Source organism: Lactuca virosa, chromosome 4, assembly GCF_052849685.1.
Source record: "Lactuca virosa cultivar CGN04683 chromosome 4, Lactuca_virosa_CGN04683_v6, whole genome shotgun sequence".
Lineage (NCBI taxonomy): Eukaryota > Viridiplantae > Streptophyta > Magnoliopsida > Asterales > Asteraceae > Lactuca > Lactuca virosa.
In genome coordinates this window covers 118,705,551-118,727,768 of record NC_136429.1, presented here as the reverse complement: position 1 = coordinate 118,727,768, position 22,218 = coordinate 118,705,551, and positions in this window count along the sequence as shown.

The window sequence follows — 22,218 nt, the reverse complement described above, 5'->3', positions numbered from 1 at the left end:
ACATACCAGTCACAACATATGGTGTTGTCCTGGCCTCCTTGGCAGTGAGCTGGAAAGCGTGACCTCAAGCCCTCGGGGGCTCCGCCCTGCCCTGACTCCCGTTAGTGATCCTCAATGTAGCTGGTGCGGGAGCCTATGCCGGCTTGGCGGTGAGCAACGAACAGTTGGCCTTCACAAGGACAACCTGATCACAATGATAGCAAATCCTCATACTCGGAACCGGGGCTGACTGGCGACAGTCCCTCGCATAATGCCCCTCCTTGCCACATTTGTGGCACCCATTACTAGATCGACATGCTCCAACATGAACCTTACCGCGCTTCCCACAAGTGCGTCCACACTGATCTCCAGACCTAGAATCGGCGGCCTTGAACTGCTTCGGCGCCGGTTGCGACTGTGTCGGGGTCTGCCTCTACCCTCTCAATTGAACCTCTATCTCAAGCTCACGCCGCCTGGTGGCCTCCTGTAACTACATCAAGGTATCACACCGCTGAGTAGAAAAAAATTGTCTGATGTCCGTCTTAAGCATGCTCAGATAATGGGCCATCTGAGCCTGCTCTGAAGCAAACTCAGGGAAAAACATCTCCCTCTCAGTAAACATCTGGGTGATCTCCGTCACCGACTCCGATCCCTGCCTCAGGTCTAAACACTCCTGAGCCAACCTCTCCCAATCGACCCGAGGAATGTAGCGTGTACGAAACATCTCTCTGAACTGATCCCAAGATACCGCAACCCTCTGCTCATCAGAGTACGATCCCATAACAAGTATCCACCAATCCTTCACTTCGGACCTCAGAAGGTTTAGAGCGCACGTGACCTTCTGGTCAGGAGGGCATGAACACGTGAAGAAACACCCCTCCACATCAGATAGCCACCTCATGGCCACAATCAGGTCCTGGACTCCATCGAAAGTTGGGGGCTTCGTATTATCGAAGTCTCGATACTGACAGGCCCGCCCTGTCCCAACACCTGCAGCCGCCACAGCTGCGGAGGCTACAACAATAGCCGCCTCAGCAATGGATGCGTAGCGATCATCAAAGAACTCCATTATCGTGGTCTTGATAGACCCAAACATCTCTGAAATCTGATCCCGAACGATGGCCACAACCTCCTCTTGGAGGATCATCCTGATCCTGGCATCCAACTCATCTGATCTCATCTGACTGTCAGTCCCTGATCCCAACCTGGATCCAATCTCAACTCGCATCGTAGTCACCATACTGAAAATACACCAGGAAGATATCAGATAATCCACATAAATAACAGGGAAACAACTCCCAATGAAGCCCTAGGGGTTGCGACTTCCTTGCTACGCATACGGGTCTTGTGCTTTCAGTAGTACAGGCCCATACTATCTTCCACACCTACCCGTGTTTGTCTCAAGGATCATCACAACACCCTAAAATTATTCATAAGCATAAATAAACGCGCAGTCCTCACTCCTAGACGAAAAGCTTAACATCTCACTACTGGCCGACTGTCCCTTCATGACTCACCATAAAACTTCCACCAAACCTACAACACTCGTGTATGCTAGCCATACATAACACTGGACCCTATAGACATTCGAATATCTGATCCTACCCTAAGCCCTTCATCAAACAAGAACAGGAAATAAGGCCAAACCAAACATTCTCAGGCTATAAGATCTTAGTTATATATAACCATGATGCATACATTAAGCAACTACAACAATGATGTCAATTTCATAAAAGAAAAGGCCCTAGGCTATCAGACATCATATAATCAGGCAATTCTATCATGCAATTCCTGAAGATCCCTAACCTATCACTAGCATGTTGTTCTAACATATAACAATATCAAATAATAGCATGGTATTTTGGGGTCTACTTACTGGCTCCGGCTGATCGTACACATCACATCCTCCTTTAGTATTTTGAAAACCGTTTGAAAACCATTTTGAAAATATTTCCCTTAGTTTGAGACTGGATTCACACGAGTGTTCCTCCAATTCACTCAAACCAAGGCTCTGATACCAACTTGTAACATTCATAAAATTTTAAAACTTTTACATAAGTCCAAAAACCATCATTTATTACATATTGTTTTCAAGATAGGTTTCACATCATAGTTTTTCCCAGAAATCATAACACAAAATACGAGGAGGTGCACGATCAAGCCTTCGCCTTTCCGCGATCATCTGAGGTACCTGAAACATAACCAAAAATTGTAAGCCCAAAACTTAGTGAGTCTTCCCTAAAATATCACCACATAACATAACAGACAACAACATGCATGAATAATCCTTCAACCTGACTGGACCACCTCACAGGGCCTTCAACCTATCTGGACCGCTCCCGAGCCTTCGGCATGACTGGACCGCCTTGCAGGGCCTACTGCCTATCCGGACAGCTCACCGGGCCTTCAGCCTACCTGGACCGCCTCGCAGGCCTTAAGTCTATCCGGACCGCCCTGGGTCTGTTGGCCTACAGCACAAACCAAGACCACCTCAACCCAACCGCACACACATGTCGAGATATATATAACTCATAACTACATAGTCAATTAACAGGCAAGCACATATCATACAGATCAATAAGTATAACATCATCCTATCTACCAAGATACAAATCTAACAGATCATAACATCATAACAACATCCTAACTACCAGGATAACCTTCCAAAAAGGGCCGACATTGGTGCCTTCGACCCATAAGTAGAGTGAGGAAAAATCGCCTCACAAGTAGTGCTGAACTCGTAAAATCCAACTCCAAAACTCAGCTCCGGAGTCAAAATCCCACAACCACCATGTGACCATTTCTATCAAAACCCAAAATGCCCTCAAAGTCAAAATTGGTCAACCATGGTCAAATTCAAAGTCAATAGTCAAGGTCAACAGTCCATGTTGACCCAACTCGTCGAGTGCATAAAACAACTCATCGAGTTCCTACAGTATCCAGAGAAGCGGGAAAACTCGAGCCAACTCGCCGAGTTGCCAGGACAACTCGTCGAGTTTTCCCAGCTTTACTCATTCAATCCTTTTTCATCCATTCTAACACTTAAGAATGTAGATCTGATACCCAAGAACTGGAAAACCACGTAAAGTTGCTAACTTTACGTCCATGCATGTCACCAAGAGGCTTCAAAGCTCAAAGAAGGCTTAATAAGGGACCTAAAACATGAAAGGGGGCCTAGAACTTGATAAAGCTTGAAACTTTAAGCCCAAAGAGCCCACAAAACGTCCAGATCTGAAGTAATAACTTCATGAAATTCCCAAACCCAAGAATGATCCCAAAATGAGCCAACAATGACAATAAACTTCCAAGGAAGAGATCTAAGCAATAGATGAGCATGTTTTCGACTTTTTACCTCAAAAGAGTAGCTAAAATCAAGGAAATTCTGGATCTAAATCTTCCCCTTCAATCTAGGCACCACTAACTTCAAGCTCTTCAAAATAACACCAAGAAAACACTCTTCAAGCTCACACACACTCAAATATGGGAGATAAAGCACGAGACTAGGGTTTCTGGACAGGGGAGACAGGTAAGGAGGCCACCCAAAAGGTATAAGGCCTTTAAATAAGGTGCAACACCTTAAAAATTAAGGTTTCTTAATCAGCCACCAACTCTTCGAGTTTTCCTCTCCAACTCGTCGAGTTGGTCCAAAAAGATCTGCAACCCAAAGACTTTCAACACGTCGAGTTGAGGCCATCAACTAGACGAGTTCCAAGGAAAATTGCCTTTTTTAATAAAAATTCTCATACTTGGGAATCAAGATGTTACAAATCTCCCCCACTTGAACTAGGCTTCATCCTCGAAGCCTGCTACGGTGAACAAATCCGGATAACGCTCCCGCATCTCAGCCTCTGGCTCCCGGGTCTACTCAGATCCCCTCCGATGCTGCCACTGTACCTTTACCAATGGTACCTCGTTGTTACGCAGAACCTTTACCTTCCTTTCCAGAACATCCACTGGCCTCTCAAAATAGTTCAGGCACTCATCAAGCTGAATGTCATCCAATATTACCACTGCATCCTCGTCCAGTACGCACTTTCACAACTGCGAAACGTGGAAAGTGCTATGAATCTGAATGAGCTCCTGCGGAAGATCCAATCTATACGCAACCTTGCCAACACTGGCAATAATATGGAATTGTCCGATATATAAAAACTCTAATTTGGCGTTTAATGAGGACATACATGTATAGAAGTAACTGTGATTCAATTTTGTCATTTTGCTTCAGGCTGGCTTTGACTTTTTAGTTTAGTTTAATATCTTTGGTCCTTCTTCAACTTTGAAATGTAAGAACTTTCTTTGACTTAATTTGTTTGTTTTTATTTTTCATTAACACTTAGAAAAGAGAATGTGAAATAAGGGGATGATTTTGTTAAAGGAATGGGAAGAAAAATGTCAAATTTGATAGAATGGATGGTGTAAAAGAAGTGGAAAATAGGTATTGCATCCCCAAAATTTATAATTTCGAATATATTATGTTAATTTTTTGTAACTGTAATTTCAATAGTTATTGATCATTGCAAGTTTAACTATTTACATGATTTCAAATTTGCTTTTTTAAATCCATTTGGGAATCTATTTTATGGTGTCTGTTCAGGTCAAGACTAATCAGTGGTGGACTTTGTGCCTATGGATAAAAAAATTAAATTCAAGCTCTAACCATGCTCAAAGTAATGTAAGTAACATTAAAAACAACAATTTCCATGATTTAATTATATTTTCATTTTTCAATCGCATGTTCATACTTTGAAATTGTTCAATATTTTGTTCATTCAAATATTAATAAGTACTTCTGTGACATCCCTCTTTTTACGGCCATAAAAGACCGAATGCGTTTATGCTTTTTAATAAAAATCAGAGTAACTTCTTAAGAAAAGTGTTGCAGATTTTTTTCCTAAAACAAAATATGATAAAATTTTATCAAAGCATTTCTTAAAGAAATGTATTTTAATTACATTACAAAAACTCGGGATGTCAATCATCGATACAGATCAAAAGCATAAACAAAACATCATAGGCCCAAATTGGCCTCAGAACAATATAGGCCTTACAATATTCTGTTTATTTTATGATGACCTATAAATCCATAATCCCTCGTCAGATCATCCAACTATGCTTTTGCCACTACCTGTAATATAAGAAACTGAGTGGGTCAGGCTGGGGAGCCTGGTGAGCATATAGGGTTTTCAACCCATAATAATAAGTTCATTATTTATTTTCATCAAATCATTAACCCGATGACCCATTTCCGTTATCCTCACTTTACGTCCCTAAAGCATCTATTCTAAGGGACCTAGCCTAAGGATTTTTCTTCGGGGTGACAACACTGCTCAGGGGTTGCTTAGCAATACATGTCAAATAAGGCAACCATGGGGGGATGGAGTACATCTTCAAAAACACCTACAGGTTGCGAGCCTGCTAGCGTTCCACTGGACTGCCTAGAAAAGTCTGTGGTCATCATCTATACTCCGCTAATGACTGGATCATCTTAAACATCGTAAACATCGAGGCCTCTCATCATTTTATCACACATATACTATTTCATCTACCCATGTTCTACCCAACATATTTGTAGATAAAAAAATACACACATAGTTTAATTATGAAGAAAAAGGCTCAGATCTATAAACCAAATACATCTACAGTTTAGATCTGAAGAAAAGGCTCAGATCCGAAACCAAAATACATCTACAGTTTAGATCTGAAGAAAAATTTCAGATTTGAAAAGAAGGAAGTTTAGATCTTTCATCCAACACAGATCTCAAAGTATAAAATACATATATAGTTTATATTTGAAGAAAAAGCTTAGATCTGAAAGAAAATTTCAGACCTGAAGGAAAAAGGTTCAGATCTGAAAAGAAAGAGGTTCGGATCTTTCATCCAACATACATCTCAAGTAAACAGATAATATATATACACATAGCATGTAATTTATATTAAATACTTCATATCTATGTGTAAGATGAAAGTCACTATACACTCACCTGATAAGGAGTGATTCGGACAACACTTCGCTTCTTAAAATAATCTTCTTTAACGAAACCGGGAAGTTTGCTTGAAAACCGGGCTCTGTGCGGGCAGAGTTTCAAACCGAAAAACTCCTTTTCTAGGAGACTCCGGGTTCTCCGAGGCTTTCTTCTAGAGCTAGAAAGGTTTCCTAGTCTTCCGGGGGTTGGGATAGGCTTGAGAGAGAGTAGAGAGATAAAGAGAAGGTGAAATGGTGTGGAAAACCGGCTGCCCTCGCACCCCTATTTATAGGTGTGAGGCTTCGCACTACGCTGGGCGTACACCGAAGTCGTACGAAACGTGTCCGAAATGTGTAGGTGCAACGTGGAGGCTTCTAGACCGAGGAAAAAGTCAATCTACGGGGTGTACCTCCTTTGTACGCGGGGCGTACTTCGGTACGTTGGGTGTCCGCAGGTACGTTGGGCGCACCCCTCGCACCAGGTTCGAGATTTCCCACTCCGACTTAAAAAATTCATATCTTTCCGTTTGCGACGTTCTTTACAAATACTACGACTTTCCTGTAGATCTCCAAGGCTAAAAAGTCTTCTATCGTAAAATCACTATTTACGTCACGCAGTGTCGTGCCGGTTGTGTCGCGAAACTTATATATGCCATAACTTCTTCGTTATAAATCGGGTTTCGACGTTCTTTATATCTCCAGAATACTTGTCACGACCACTACAACTTTCTTCATAGATATCGGGTTTATCTAACATTTTATTTTTGACGCTTATTTTTATCCTTTATTTATTATATTATTATAAACAAGTAATAAGCACACAAAAGCACATAATTCACATAATATTCAAGTAATTCATCTTTATTACTTCAAAACGAGTTACAATGGTTGACCTAGACTATTACATCATCATTAATGCTTAGCCCAAAAACACGGGCGTTACAATTCTCTCCTCCTTAGGATGATTCCGTCCCGGAATCATGCATCAGCAAAAAAATGCGGATAGCGACTCATCATGTCACTCTCCGTTTCCCAGGTGAGATTTGGCCCATTCGAATGTTTCCATCGCACAAGCACTAAGTCGGCCATCTTGCGTCGCAACTTCTTTGTTTTACGGTCAACAATTGCCTCGGGCTCTTCAATTAGCCTCTTATGCTCATCCATCCTTAACTCTGAAATTGAAATTATGTCGGAAACTTCTCCCGTGAACTTCCTCAAATAACACACATGGAATGTGTTATGGATACCATCTAGTTCTTCTGGTAGTTCTAGCTTGTAAGCTTGGTTCCCAATCCTCTGAAGAACTTTGAACGGTCCAATGAATCTTGAACTCAACTTTCTTCTTTTCCCAAATCTGATAAGTCCCTTCCATGGTGAGACTTTAAGAAAAACTGAATCTCCAACTTCGAATGTCACCGGTCATCTCTTCTTGTCAGCATAGCTCTTTTGACGATCCTAAGCTGCTAACATCCTTTCCATAATCACTTTCAGCTTTTCAGCAGTCTGATGGACTATCTCGGGGCCCATAAACTGCTTTTCTCCAGCTTCAAGCCAACAAGACGGCGTACAACACTTTTGTCCATGCAAGGCTTGATAAGGTGCCATCTTGATGCTCGAATGGTAACTATTGTTGTGGGAAAATTCTACCAGAGGTAAATGCTCATCCCCGTTACCTTGAAATTCCAGGGTACATGCTCTTAGCATATCCTCCAACGTTTGGATCGTTCTTTCGCTCTGACCATCGGTCTGCGGATGGTAAGCTGTACTTAAACAAAACTTTGTACCCAATTCCTCTTGTAGACTCCTCCAAAACCTTGATGTGAAATGGATATCACGGTCTGATACTATCGTTAAAGGAACACCATGAAGTCTTACTACTTCCTTCACATAAGCATTGGCGAGCTTATCCATAGGCCATATTTCATTGGCTGCTATGGAGTGTGCACTCTTAGTGAACCGATCAACGACCACCCAAATCATGTCGTGATCGTCCTTTGTTCTGGGGAGTTTAGTGACAAGATCCATGGTAATGTCTTCCCATTTACCCATGGGTACAGGTAAAGGTTCTAAACTCCCATACGGTTTCTGCTATTGTGCCTTAACTCTCGCACATGTCACACATTCGGCCACATACTTTGCAACATCGAGCTTCATCGTCGGCCACCAGTAGTAGGGTTTCAGATCCCTATACATTTTTGTGCTACTGGGATGAATCGAGTACATAGTCTTGTGAGCTTCTTCCATCAGGAGATCTCTTATTCCTCCCGTCTTAGGTACTCGAATCCTATCTTGGAATACCTTCAGTCCTTGATTATTCGTACCAAACACCAGCGTTTTGCCCAAACGCTCTTCCTTTCGGTCATTCTTTTCTGAAGCTTCTTCCTGAGCTTCCTTGATGCTTTCCACAATTGTTGAGACAACTTCAATCCTTAATGCCTTTGGCCTTTTCCTTTCAAGGCTCACTTTCCGACTTAGAGCATCAGCCACAACATTTTCTTTACCAGGGTGGTAAAGTATCTCGCAATCGTAATCTTTAAGCAACTCTAGCCAGCATCGTTGCCTCATATTCAACTCTTTTTGATTGCAGAGATACTGAAGACTCTTATGATCAGTGAAAAGCTTGCACTTCGTGTCGTAAAGATAATGCCTCCATATCTTTAGTGAAAATACTACCGCTGCCAACTCCAGATCATGAGTGGGGTAGTTCTTTTCATGCTATTTCAGTTGTCTCGATGCATATGCTATCAGCTTATCCCTTTGGGTCAGAACACAACCTAACCCAACTCCAGATGCATCGCTATAAACTGCGAAGTCTTCAACTCCATCGGGTAGAGAAAGAATCGGTTCTTCACCCAACTTTTTCTTTAGCTTTTCGAATGCTTCTTCGTGCTTCTCATTCCAAGTATAAGTAGCTCCTTTATGGGTCAAAGCTGTCAATGGAGCAGCTATCGATGAAAAACCTTGAATAAACTTTCGGTAATATCCATCTAATCCTAGAAAGCTTCGGATCTTCGTAGGACCCTTTGGTCGTTCCCACTTCATTACAACTTCAATTTTTGTTGGATCAACCATGATCCCTTCTTGGTTAAACACATGACCCAAGCATTGGACTTCTCGAATTCAAAAATCACATTTGGAAAACTTAGCATACAACTTCTCCTTCTTCAGAATTTCTAACACTTCTCGCAGGTGCTTGCCATGCTCCTGCTGGTAAACCAGAATGTCATCTATGAACACTATTACAGATTTATCGAGGAACGGTTTACAAACCATGTTCATCAAATCCATTAATGTTGCTGGAGCATTGGTTAGTCCAAACGACATAACCAATAACTCATAGTGTCCGTACCTCATTCTGAATGCGATTTTCTCAATATCCTGCTCTCTCACCTTCAGTTGATGATAACCTGACCTAAGATCGATCTTGGAGAAATAGCTCGAAACTTGCAACTGATCGAACATGTCATCAATAATTGGCAATGGATATTTGTTCTTCACTGTTGCCTTGTTCAGCTCCCTGTAGTCTATGCACATCCTCATGATTTCGTCCTTCTTTTTCACGAATAACACCGGAGCTCCCCAGGGTGATGAACTAGGTCTAATGAAACCGTTGTCCAACAACTTCTGAAGTTGCGTCATAAGCTCATTCATCTCCGTCGGTGCTAATCGATATGGTGCTTTTGCTATTGGTTTTGTTCCTGGTAACAAGTCTATTCGAAACTCCACTTGTCTATCAAGGGGAAATCCAGGAAGATCTTCGGGAAAGACTTCCGGATAGTCACACACCACTGGTATTTGCTGTATTTCTTTCTTTTCTTTCTTTGCATCAATCACGAATGCCAAGTATGATGTGCATCCTTTCGACAAACATTTTATGGCTTTCATTAGGGAAATGATTCCAAAATTCACTCTACGCTTGTCCCCGTATACCACAAATGACTCTTTCCCAGGCGGTTTCACTCTTACTATCTTCTTCTTGCACAGTATCTCGGCATCGTTGGTGTCAAGCCAATCCATTCCCAGTACGATGTCAAAACCATTCATCTCAATAGGTAACAGCTTCTCGTGGAATTCGTTTCCGTTCAAGTCGATGACGATATTCCTAATGCAATCGCTAACATGTATGAATTTGCCATTGGCAACTTCTACAACTAGAGCATCATCAAGTTTTTCTATAGGCAATGCAAGTCTTCCACCAAATTTATGTGATATAAAGGAGTAATTTGCTCCAGAATCAAACAATATATTGGCAGGAAATCCATTTACAAGAAAGGTACCTGAAGCGACGTCCGTTGCTTCCTTCGCGGCTTCCAAGGTCATCTGGAAAGCTCTGGCTTTTGGCTTTGGTAGGACATTGGGTCTTGCTGCCTCCTTCTTCTTTGGGCAATCCTTAGCAATGTGCCCTTCTTCATTGCATCCATAGCACACCCTCTTGTTGGATGTACACTCGTTGGCGTAATGCCTCGTCCTTCCACATTTGTAGCAAGTCACATCCTCGCTACATTTCCCCGAGTGTTTCTTCTTACACTTCTCGCACCACTTTGCTTCATTTCCTCCTCCTCCAGATTTCTTTGAACCAGACTTATTCTTCTTGTTGGACCTTGCAGATCCCTCAAACTTCCTCTTTTCGCCAACCTCAACCTTGCTGGCGGCTCTCCCCTTGATGAATTCCTCAACAGACTTGGCAGCCCAGATAGCTGCCTCCAGAGTAGGTTTCTGGCGGACTGACACAGAGTAATCCCATGGAAGTCCCTTTGCATACTTATCAACTTTTTTCAGCTCGTCTGGAACGATGCGCAAAGCAAACTCCATTTTTTCAGTGAAGGCATTGGTGTATTCATCAATGGACATGCTTCCCTTCTTCAATGTCAGGAATTGGTTCTCTAGCTCAAGCAGATTTTGGGCAGAGCAGTATCTGCGCTTAAAATGTACCAAGAACTCTGCCTAAGTTAGCTGTAAGGGCTCATTGGGGCTTAGGGTCTTCCCCAGGGTGTTCCACCAGCGAACAGCACCACCACTGAACTGACACACTGCAAATGTGGTCTGTAGCTTGCCTTTGCAACCACATGTTATGAAGGCCAATTCCATATCTGATATCCAGTCCATGAATCCAATTGGGTCCTCCTTCCCTGTGAAAGTTGATGGCTTGCAAGTTGTGAAGTCCTTATACTTGCATTCGTCCCTCTCGACTCCTTCATCATAGTTGTTCCTCCTGATCTCTGGGGGTTCCACCTGACTGACAGTGCGACTGTTATTCCCTTGTTCAGACTCTCTGTCATTCAGTTCTGGTTGTTCAACAGGCATTGAAGGTTCATCCCTGTTATTCAGCAAAAGTTCTCTCATTTCTTCCCTCTATTCAGCCATCATATCCCTCATCATGGCTTGAACTCCAGCCATTGTGACTGGCTCAGGAGCAACTTCGACTATCGGCACCTACTCAATCACTTGGGGCTAAATTCGATGATTCCTGTTTTCATTTGCGTTTCCAGCTCCACTTCGGGTTCTTGCCATTTCGATCTATACACCAAATTAGGTGAATTTAGATCTTTATTCACGATAGACGTATAAATTCTCCTCATCACTCCGAAACGTTACATGCTAGTTCTAATATCGTATTCGAACGCTTAGAATCCTGAACACATAAGGTTTCCAGATCCGGTCGGCAACAGACCATAGATCCAAACAAATAATAACATATACGGCAAACATATAGCATTTAGCACATAAAAGCATTTTAGGCATCTTTCCTAAAATAAACTAGTGCTCGTGTCTAAAATATAGGAGACACTCACCTCACAATCATTACTTAGCATTCTAAGTTTAAGTCTAGAAATCCTACAAATTCCTAGTTCGCTTAAACTAATGCTCTGAAGCATCTATTCTAAGGGACCTAGCCTAAGGATTTTTCTTCGGGGTGACAACACTGCTCAGGGGTTGCTTAGCAATACATGTCAAATAAGGCAACCATGAGGGGATGGAGTACATCTTCAAAAACACCTACAGGTTGTGAGCCTGCTAGCGTTCCACTGGACTGCCTAGAAAAGTCTGTGGTCACGCTCTCAGTTTAACAAATACTGCGACTTTCGTGTAGATCACCAAGGCTAAAAAGTCTTCTATCGTAAATTCACTATTTACGTCACGCAGTGGCGTGCCGGTTGTGTCGCGAAACTTCTATATGCCATAACTTCTTCGTTATAAATCAGGGTTCGGCGTTCTTTATATCTCTGGAATCCTTGTCACGACCACTACAACTTTCTTCATAGATATCGGGTTTATCTAACATTTTATTTTTTACGCTTATTTTTATCTTTTATTTATTATATTATTATAAACAAGTAATAAGCACACAAAAACACATAATTCACATAATATTCAAGTAATTCATCTTTATTACTTCAAAACGAGTTACAATGGTTGACCTAGACTATTACATCATCATTAATCCTTAGCCCAGAAACACGGGCGTTACAACTTCTTTTATCCACAATATTACTTCTAATTCAACGATTGTTATCTAAGGAACAAATTGAAGGCTGTTCTATTCCCATTTCTACACAGGGTAACTGATAGCTTTGTAGCTTATATTATTACTAGATCTACCCTCATTTTGGTCTTCTTCTGTGTGACTACATATTTTTGTGGTTTTATTTGTGATTTTCAGGCTAATTGTATAAGAATTACTGACCGAGTAGCGGGGAAGGCTATCATATAAACCTCCTATTTATGGTATGAATGCTCCAGATCTGTATATCTCGTTAATGGTTTTTAGTACATATGTTGTTCTCGCTAGCTTCTCATTGGGGCCTCAAGGAAAGTAAGTATAAGTTTAACGACACTATAAACTTATTCTTTTCATTTACATAAATTCCAAATGTTTGTTTGACCCACTTACCCAAAATGAAATGGGTCCAAAGTCTCCAAAAATTTTATTCAAATGTTCATTATCTACTATATTGTTCTATTCAAAAAAATCTGTTATATAAGACAAAGTAAAACAAAAATTGACAAAAAAAATTGACTGATTAAGTCAAGGTGAAGTCCCCGTTTTGCCACTTTTAAAGGTCATGTTCCGTTTGTGGATTCCCTCTGAAATTGGAATGTGGTATTCCATTCCATCACATGTTTGGTTGTCAAATGGAATTAAATTCCAATGTTTCTTTATCATGAAAACGTATGGATCCATATACACCTTTCTCAACACCAAGGCCACTAAAATCTACTTTGGTTGGATTACAAGTTAGCCTTCTTATTGTAAGAAGATTTGTTGAAATTGTAAGTGAACAAGCTGTTGTTGTTGCTGTGATCCCAGGAGTCAAACCAGATCATCAATTGGTTAAAGTTCGTGTTAGAAGTAACAATGGACAAGATTCGTTATTTGACTGAAACAGCCATTGAAAGTTATAGTAGTTTACTCAATCAAAACATTAGTAGGTTGGTGGTATTATGAAATAAACATGATCATTCAAAAAAAGAAAATTACAAATCAGCTATCTGTGTAGGATTATAGAACTATAAAATAAACTTACAACATAAACCATCGACATTAGAGTCTTTATGTTTAGAGTATATAATTTTTCGAAAATATTGCGTAAACAAAACAGGTGATCTTTATGCTTCATTTAGAAATACTTTGTCCCTCTTATGTCCATTAAATAACAAAAACAACACACAAGATTGCAAAATGATAAAAGTATGTTGCTAAAATATGTAATTTTTTCTTAATGGTTTTGTCCATGGCATGCTTTTTTATCATTGTGTTTCTTTCTTAAATATGGGACAGTGCAAAGAAAAACCAAAAAAAAAAAAAAAACGACCCCATGGTTTACCATGGGATCACCCACTAGTTGATCATTATTTGAGTATCTAAAGTTGATGATCAAAATCTACCTTTATTTTGGGAAAATATGACTAAATGGTCGAAAACATATCCAAGGATGCCATACAATCATGTCATGCCCTTTTCTTTGCTACAAGAATGACCTGTAACATTCAACTTAAACTCATAAGCATAAATCTTAGTGAGTTCCCAAAAATACCACATACAACACAAAATATTAATTCACTGTAGTAATTATTTTGTTTCAACCATATGGGCCTCACCCACGAAAGCATGTAAGCATATAAATAACAGTCACAATGACAGTCAAACATATCATGACACCTAGTGTCCTATACTTCTATATAGTATAGTGAGAAAACTCACTTGAATCCCAGAGCTGAATCCGACTACCCAGAGGCCCAAAGAATCAGCTACACGAACCGCCTAAACCAATCACATGCTAAACCCTCAGACCCCAGTCGATAGCTCAAAACCCCAAGTTTTACCAAAAGTAAAACCGGTCAAAAAGTCAACATTCAAAGTCAAACTGGTCAAAGTCAACAGCCACACCGTAACCATTGACCCACCGTACCACTAACCACAACAAGAAAAAATAGTCGTGAATTCGTTATTCATCACACCACGACACTCTAAACCATCGCGCCGTGAAATCCGATTTAATAGCTTCCTTCTTAAGTCCTTAATCCTTTCAGCCAAGGGATAATCCTTTCAACCAAGGGATAATCCTTTCAGATTTGGATCTCTTAAAGATCTTAATGGATAAAGTTTCCAACTTTATCTAGATCTAAGCCTTAAACTTCTCAAATCTCAAACCCTAACTTTAACAAGGTCAAAACTCTTACATGGAACCAAGGGAATGCATGCATATCCATCTTTCCATCATCTGATAAGTCCAAAAGCACACAAAATCGTTTCAAAGGTTCTCCAACTCCAAGAACACAATGAAAAATGGACAAAAGGGACTAAAACACTAACCAACACTAGATCTATGAATGAAATCACATAAAACTTGGATCTTGAAACTTACAAAGGTCAAAAGATGATGTGAAGGTTGAAAACTCCAGATGAAATGCTTCCAAGATCAATCTTCCTTCTTTTCTTCACTCAAATGCAACAAAAAAAACATCAAGAATGAGGTTACGAGAGATCATGTGTATTAAATCTTCAAGAGAGGCTAGGCTTTCATTAGAGGTGCTCAAGGAGGTGATGAAGGCTACAAATGTTGAAACCTAGGTTTAATACCGTTAAATAAGCCCAAATTTTGAGGTCTAAGGCCTAAGCGCATACAGTAGGAATCGCACCACGACCTAGGCAGATTCTTAAATCCTTAGCAAAATAACTCCATCGAGCCTCGCTCATTTCTTGAACCTATCATGGACTAAAAGATCAATAATCAATAGAAGAAAACACAATCAAAACTCAGTGTTACAAATGTTTAGAGTGGAATTTGAAAAAAAATGATTATCTTAGTTGAGAAAACTTGGAAGATACGATCACAACAATAAGATTTAGTGGAAATGGAAGGGTTAGATTCAATGCTACAAAAATTTAATTTGATATCAATTTTAATTAATTGCTCTCTAATAAGTAAATTTCAAATCAAAACGGTTTACACCTAAAAGATCATTTATCTCCTTTTTATTTATCCTTAGCTATAAAGGGCCTTCATGTTACTCTCCATGGTGAGAAAAATATTGTCTTTTCTAAGGTGAAAATTAGAAATGAATGTATGGTTCCTTTTTACTTACTTTTTGATGATGATGATATTTTTCTTAGTAACTTGTCACACCAAAATACAAGAAATATAATACGTGTTCTTAGATGCTTTCAACTTGCTTTAGGGTTGAAAATAAATTCACAAAAAAATCAATTTAATAAGAGTAGGGGTGGTTTTCAAAGATGTTCAAAATTTAGCCAAAATTGTTTGATGTTCTCTGTCTAAATTATCATTCCGTATTTTGGCTTACCAGTTGGAAACAGTATTTTAAGGATGGAAGGTTAGAAGTAAGTCATTAATCATTGTAAATAGACTTTCGAGTTGGAAAGTCAAGACTATTTCTAGGGTAATTAGTGTTGGAATGGAAAGTATTTGAATTTTCTATGTATCTAATTGAGCACCATAAGGAGTTCTAGTGTTTTGGAATTTTTTAAGCCCTCGCATTTTCTTTTCTGGGGTGATAAAGTGGTTAAAAAATGATATGTTTGGTTAAATGGAAGAAACTCTTAACTTATAAAAAGAATGTGTGTTGGGCATTGGAAGTCTCTTTACAAATGATAGTGAAGGTTTATTTCTCTTTGGGTTTCTATAATAAATTCTATACATGGTTCGAACCATATAATTGGTTTAGACTATTTTTTGGTGAGGAATCAAGGGTATGGAAGTTTAACTTAGATGGATGCCCTATTTTCGAAAACCATTTTGAGATTGATGACCACCTTTTTTTTAATCTCATGTACCATGGTTTCTTAAATATGGAGTCAAATTAAGCTTTGGTGGGGCATAAATTGTCCCTTTGATAATTTAGTTAGAGATTAACTTATTGGTTATTTTATTAACAAAAAACATAACCGCAAAAGCTTAAACTTTAGATATTGATCTCGAATCTGTTAAAAAGAAACTTAATTATTATATACATGGTTCCATTAAGTTTTTCAGATCAGATGGGTAGGGTTGGTTTTCCAGTCGATCTCAAGAACTCTTTCTAAAACCCCTTAACAGTAAGAAAATGAATTTTCATGAATGTATATTGTATTTTTTTCATCTTCTCCTCATCACATGTATATATAGATGGAGATATATGCTAATGTGAGAGATGGAAGAGATATAGAGGATATTGAGTCAAACTGAAAGACCCTAACTTTCGTATTTCTGAAAGATCCAAACTTTCATACTTGACAATTGTTACTCCAAAACATGCTACATGCATATTCATAAAAACAATATTTTACATTGATAAAGTGATTACAAACTACTAGATACAAACCGACTATTATAAAGTGTTATATATTACACAAATACCCATGATACTATACTTTTATACATATATGATCCCTAAATACAAAAATAATATTATAACTATTCTAAACCTTCCAACAATATACGACTATACTGATTACTTATCTCCTGCAATTGTTAAACATTGAGAGGGTAAGCGGTGACGCTTAGTGAGTTCAATAATAGATACAATATAACGTTATGCCATATATATACTTCAATATGGCAGAAGCAAAGAGGAACAAGGAACAACAAAGGCATATGTGAATCATTTAAAAAGCTTTCCATATCAATCAATGATTTGATTCAAAGATATACAATCAATGAGACATAACAATTTCCATACTTGATATACATCAATAAAGCTTCGGCCCAAATGGCACAGAAGACATACACTTTCTGATTAAACATTTTGGTAGATTTCAGGCTTTCAGCCCTGTCTAATAGGGGTGCAAACGAGCCGAGCCGAGCCCGAGCCTTGTCAGGCTCGGCTCGGGCTTGTTTAAGTTATACGAGGCTCGAGCTCGAGCTCGGCTCGATTCGAGCTTCTTGTACTGAGCTCGGCTCGAGCTCGTAAATAATTATACAAGCTCGAATCGGGCTCGGGCTCGGCTTGGTTTTTATCTGACATGCCTAAATAATCTTAAGCTCGGCTCGAGCTCGTTAAGAAGCTCGTTTACTAATACCCTAAATCCCTAATCCCCAAATATGTTTTTATTTTAATATATATAAAAAAATAATAAATTACTTTTTATAAAGGCTCGTTTAGGCTCGCGAGCCTAATCGAGCTTAGAGACATAGGCTCGAGCTCGAGCTCGTTTAATAAACGAGCTTAATAATAAGCTCGGGCTTGGCTCGGGCTCGTTTAAAATCGGTTTCGAGTCGAGCTTTTAACGATCCGATCTCGAGTAGCTCACGAGTAGCTTGGCTCGTTTGCACCCCTACTGTCTAACCTTCTGCCAATACCATAGAATAGAAGTCATTCTCTTACGAGACATGATCTACATGGCCAGAGGCTACATACCAATACCACTGTGAATCTAAGTCCTTTCACTGATCACATGGCCAAAGGTACAACTTTGCTATCAAAATAGCGGAAATAATAACACGAGATGATAACACGGAAAAACACATAGCACATATAACACATAACATACAATTGTTTCTATATATTGAACTCACCGTGAAATAACCAAAGGAATAAATGCTATTTTGGGCAGCACTTCGGCTCTAAATATGACTTTCTGCGATGAAACCGGGGATTTTAGTTGAAAACCGGCCTTACACGGGCAGAGTTTCGACTTGAAAATATAATTTTCTCGGGAACTTCGGAGCGTCGGGACTTGCTTCGGGTGTCGGGGATGATACCGGGACTTCGGAGGGTGTTATAGGGGCTTGAGAGAGGCTAGAGAGTGAATGAGAGTGAAAATTTGTAACATAAACCCGGAGGGATCGATTTCTATTTATAGGCTGAAAAATCGACTCTCACGTCGTGAACCATGTATGTTCACGTCGTGACTTTGATCCTGGCCATCCCCTAGGCTTGCCGTGTGTCTTCTAGGCTCGAAACGCGTCGTTCACTGAGTTCACGTCGTGAATGCAGTCAAATTCTCGAAATTTGTGCTCCGAACTTCAAAAATCCATATCTTTCGCATACGAGCTCCGTTAATGACGTTCTTTATATCCACGCGTAGGTGAGATTATACTCTACATCTTTCATTTAGACTCCGTCGGCTAATTTTTACTTTATTTTTAATATTATATTTTTAACAGGTCGGGACAGGAAAAGTCCGTTAAAAATTCATAACTTCTTAATCTGACGTCCGTTTTCGTCTGTCTTTTTACCGTTGTACTACTATTGACGAGACATTCGATTCTCGTTTAGGCTGTGTCGGCTATAAATCAATCTATCTTTATTTCGAGTTTTTAGCTGTCTACTGCTATTCCGAAACTTAGAAAAATAATAACTTCCTCATACGAAGTCAGATTTGGACGTTCTTTTTATGAAAATTCTCGGTTTAACGAATACTACGACTTTCGTTTAGATCACTAAAGTTAAAAAGTAGTTTATCAAAAACTTACTTTTTACGCTAAATAGTGTTTGTCAGTTTTGTTGCGGATCTTCGATTGGTCATAACGTCTTCGTTATAACTCGGATTTCGATGAGGTTTTCGCCTAAATGTTTCTAAAGAGATTCTTTACAACTTTCAATAATAAAATTATACTTATTTCAAAATGTATATTTTCGTTAAATTTCAATATTTTACTTTTGATTGGAATCTCATAAGACTTCCAATACCTTCTGAGTGATTCTAAACATAGTTTTACTTCAGCTCTAGTAAAAACTATCTTGTTAGAACTCAATACTCAATATCACATAATATTTCATAATACTATTCACTTTTAAAATTAACAAAACACGATTTCAAAACGTGTATGTTACAAATACCTCCTCCTTTTGAGGATTTCGTCCCCGAAATCACATCGATATAAATAACTGGAGATATTTCGCTCTTATCTCATTCTTATTTTTCCTAAGCATAATTTGGGCCTCGATGGTGTTACCACTTGACGAGCACCAACTCCACGACATATGCACAAAACATATTTTCTACTGTTTGGATTGTTCTCTCCGTCTGACCATCTCCTTCTTCAAATCTCTCTGACTGAAATTTCGTCACTACACGAGATATGGTTCTCTGAACCAATCAATTCACTTCGCAGATCTATATTAGTCGGACTCGATTCTTTATGACCATTTAGGTCTGAACGAAAATCATCTTCTTAGTCATCACCGAAACGAAGGTAATGACATACTCGAACAAAAACGGAATCGATTACTAGCTTCTTGGTAACCTTGTGACTTTCCCAGATCCAAGTGTGAGTCCTGTGCTTCCGGTAGTATAGGCCTCTACTACCATTCACACCTACTCATACTCGTTCCAAGAATTGTCTTGCAGTCCCCAAGTCAACATACCAAGAATTTTACAAAGGAACATATCACACATGAATATGTTCAAACAAATAATTTCTTCTAGACTCAATTAAGGATTTCGCGTTTCTATCAAACATATCTTGGATTTCTTAAATTCATCTTCTAGAATTATTTTATGCATAAGCTCGATCTAGCAGATCCTAATATTTTTCCCAAGTCGAAAGGAAATTCACTTCCAAACCAAGGTCGACAACAGACCTTAAACTTTCTCAAGTAATAGCAATATAAGTATGCAACCTAAGGCATGCTATACCCATTTATCATTTAGCACATATTAGAATATAAGGCATATCTCCTCTAATATGCTAGTGCTTGTTTTCATTTAGGTATTCAACCTAAAGTATACTAGATATACATCGTATCATCGTCCCTTAACAATCGATGTTTAAGTCTAGAAATTCTCAAAATTCCTAGTTCACTTAAACTAATTCTCTGAAAATTTTTAAAGTAACTTAATATTTTAGAATACTAGGGTTTATCACTACCCAATACCCCACTTAAGTCTTTCTTATGGTTTGTATCCATATACTCCTAATGAATCCATTCATATATTGAACTTCCAACTGTTTAAGTCTAAATACCAATCCGTGGTATTTAGTTCACTTAAACTATTGCTCTGATACCATGATTGAAAGAACCTAACTTTCGTATTTCTGAAAGACCAAAACTTTCATACTTGACAATTGTTACTCCAAAACATGCTACATGCATATTCATAAAAACAATATTTTACATTGATAAAGTGATTACAAACTACTGGATACAAACCGACTGTTACAAAGTGTTATATATTACACAAATACCCATGATACTATACTTTTATACATATATGATCCCTAAATACAAAAGTAATATTATAACTATTCTAAACCTTCCAACAGTATACGACTATACTGGTTACTTATCTCCTGCAATTGTTAAACATTGAGAGGGGTAAGCGGTGACGCTTAGTGAGTTCAATAATAGATACAATATAACGTTATGCCATATATATATATATATATATATATATATATATATATATATATATATATATATACTTCAATATGGCAGAAGCAAAGAGGAACAAGGAACAACAAAGGCATATGTGAATCATGTAACAAGCTTTCCATATCAATCAATGATTTGATTCAAAGATATACAATCCATGAGACATAACAATTTCCATACTTGATATACATCAATAAAGCTTCGGCCCAAATGGCACAGAAGACATACACTTTCTGATTAAACATTTTGGTAGATTTCAGGCTTTCAGCTCTGTCTAACCTTCTGCCAATACCATAGAATAGAAGTCATTCTCTTACGAGACATGATCTATATGGCCAGAGGCTACATACCAATACCACTATGAATCTAAGTCCTTTCACTGATCACATGGCCAAAGGTACAACTTTGCTATCAAAATAGCGGAAATAATAACACGAGATGATAACACGGAAAAACACATAGCACATATAACACATAACATACAATTGTTCCTATATATTGAACTCACCGTGAAATAACCAAAGGAATAAATGATATTTTGGGCAGCACTTCGGCTCTAAATATAACTTTCTGCGATGAAACCGGGGATTTTAGTTGAAAACCGGCCTTACACGGGCTGAGTTTCGACTTGAAAATATAATTTTCTCGGGAACTTCGGAGCGTCGGGAATTGCTTCGCGTTTCGGGGATGATACCAGGACTTCGGAGGGTGTTTGAGGGGCTTGAGAGAGGATAGAGAGAATGAGAGTGAGAATTTGTAACATAAAACCGGAGGGCTCGATTTCTATTTATAGGCTGAAAGATCGACTCTCACGTCGTGAACCATGTATGTTCACATCGTGACTTTGATCCTGGTCATTCCGTAGGCTTGCCGTGTGTCTTCTAGGCTCGAAATGCGTCGTTCACTGAGTTCACGTCGTGAACACTGTGTTCATGTCGTGAATGCAGTCAAATTCTCGAAGTTTGTGCTCCGAACTTCAAAAATCCATATCTTTCGCATACGAGCTCCGTTTTTGACGTTCTTTATATCCATGCATAGGTGAGATTATGCTCTACATCTTTCATTTAGACTAAGTTGGCTAATTTTGAATTTATTTTTAATATTATATTTTTAACGGGCTGGGACATGAAAAGTCTGTTAAAAATTCATAACTTCTTCATCTGTCGTCCGTTTTCGTCTGTCTTTTTAACGTTGTACTACTATTGACGAGACCTTCGATTCTTGTTTAGGTCGTATTGACTATAAATCACTCGATCTTTATTTCAAGTTTTTAGCTGTCTACTGCTATTCTGAAACTTAGAAAAATCATAATTTCCTCATACGAAGTCAGATTTGGACGTTCTTTTTATGAAAATTTTCGGTTTAACGAATACTACGATTTTCGTTTAGATCACTAAAGCTAAAAATTAGTTTATCGAAAACTTACTTTTTACGCTAAATAGTGTTTGTCGGTTTTG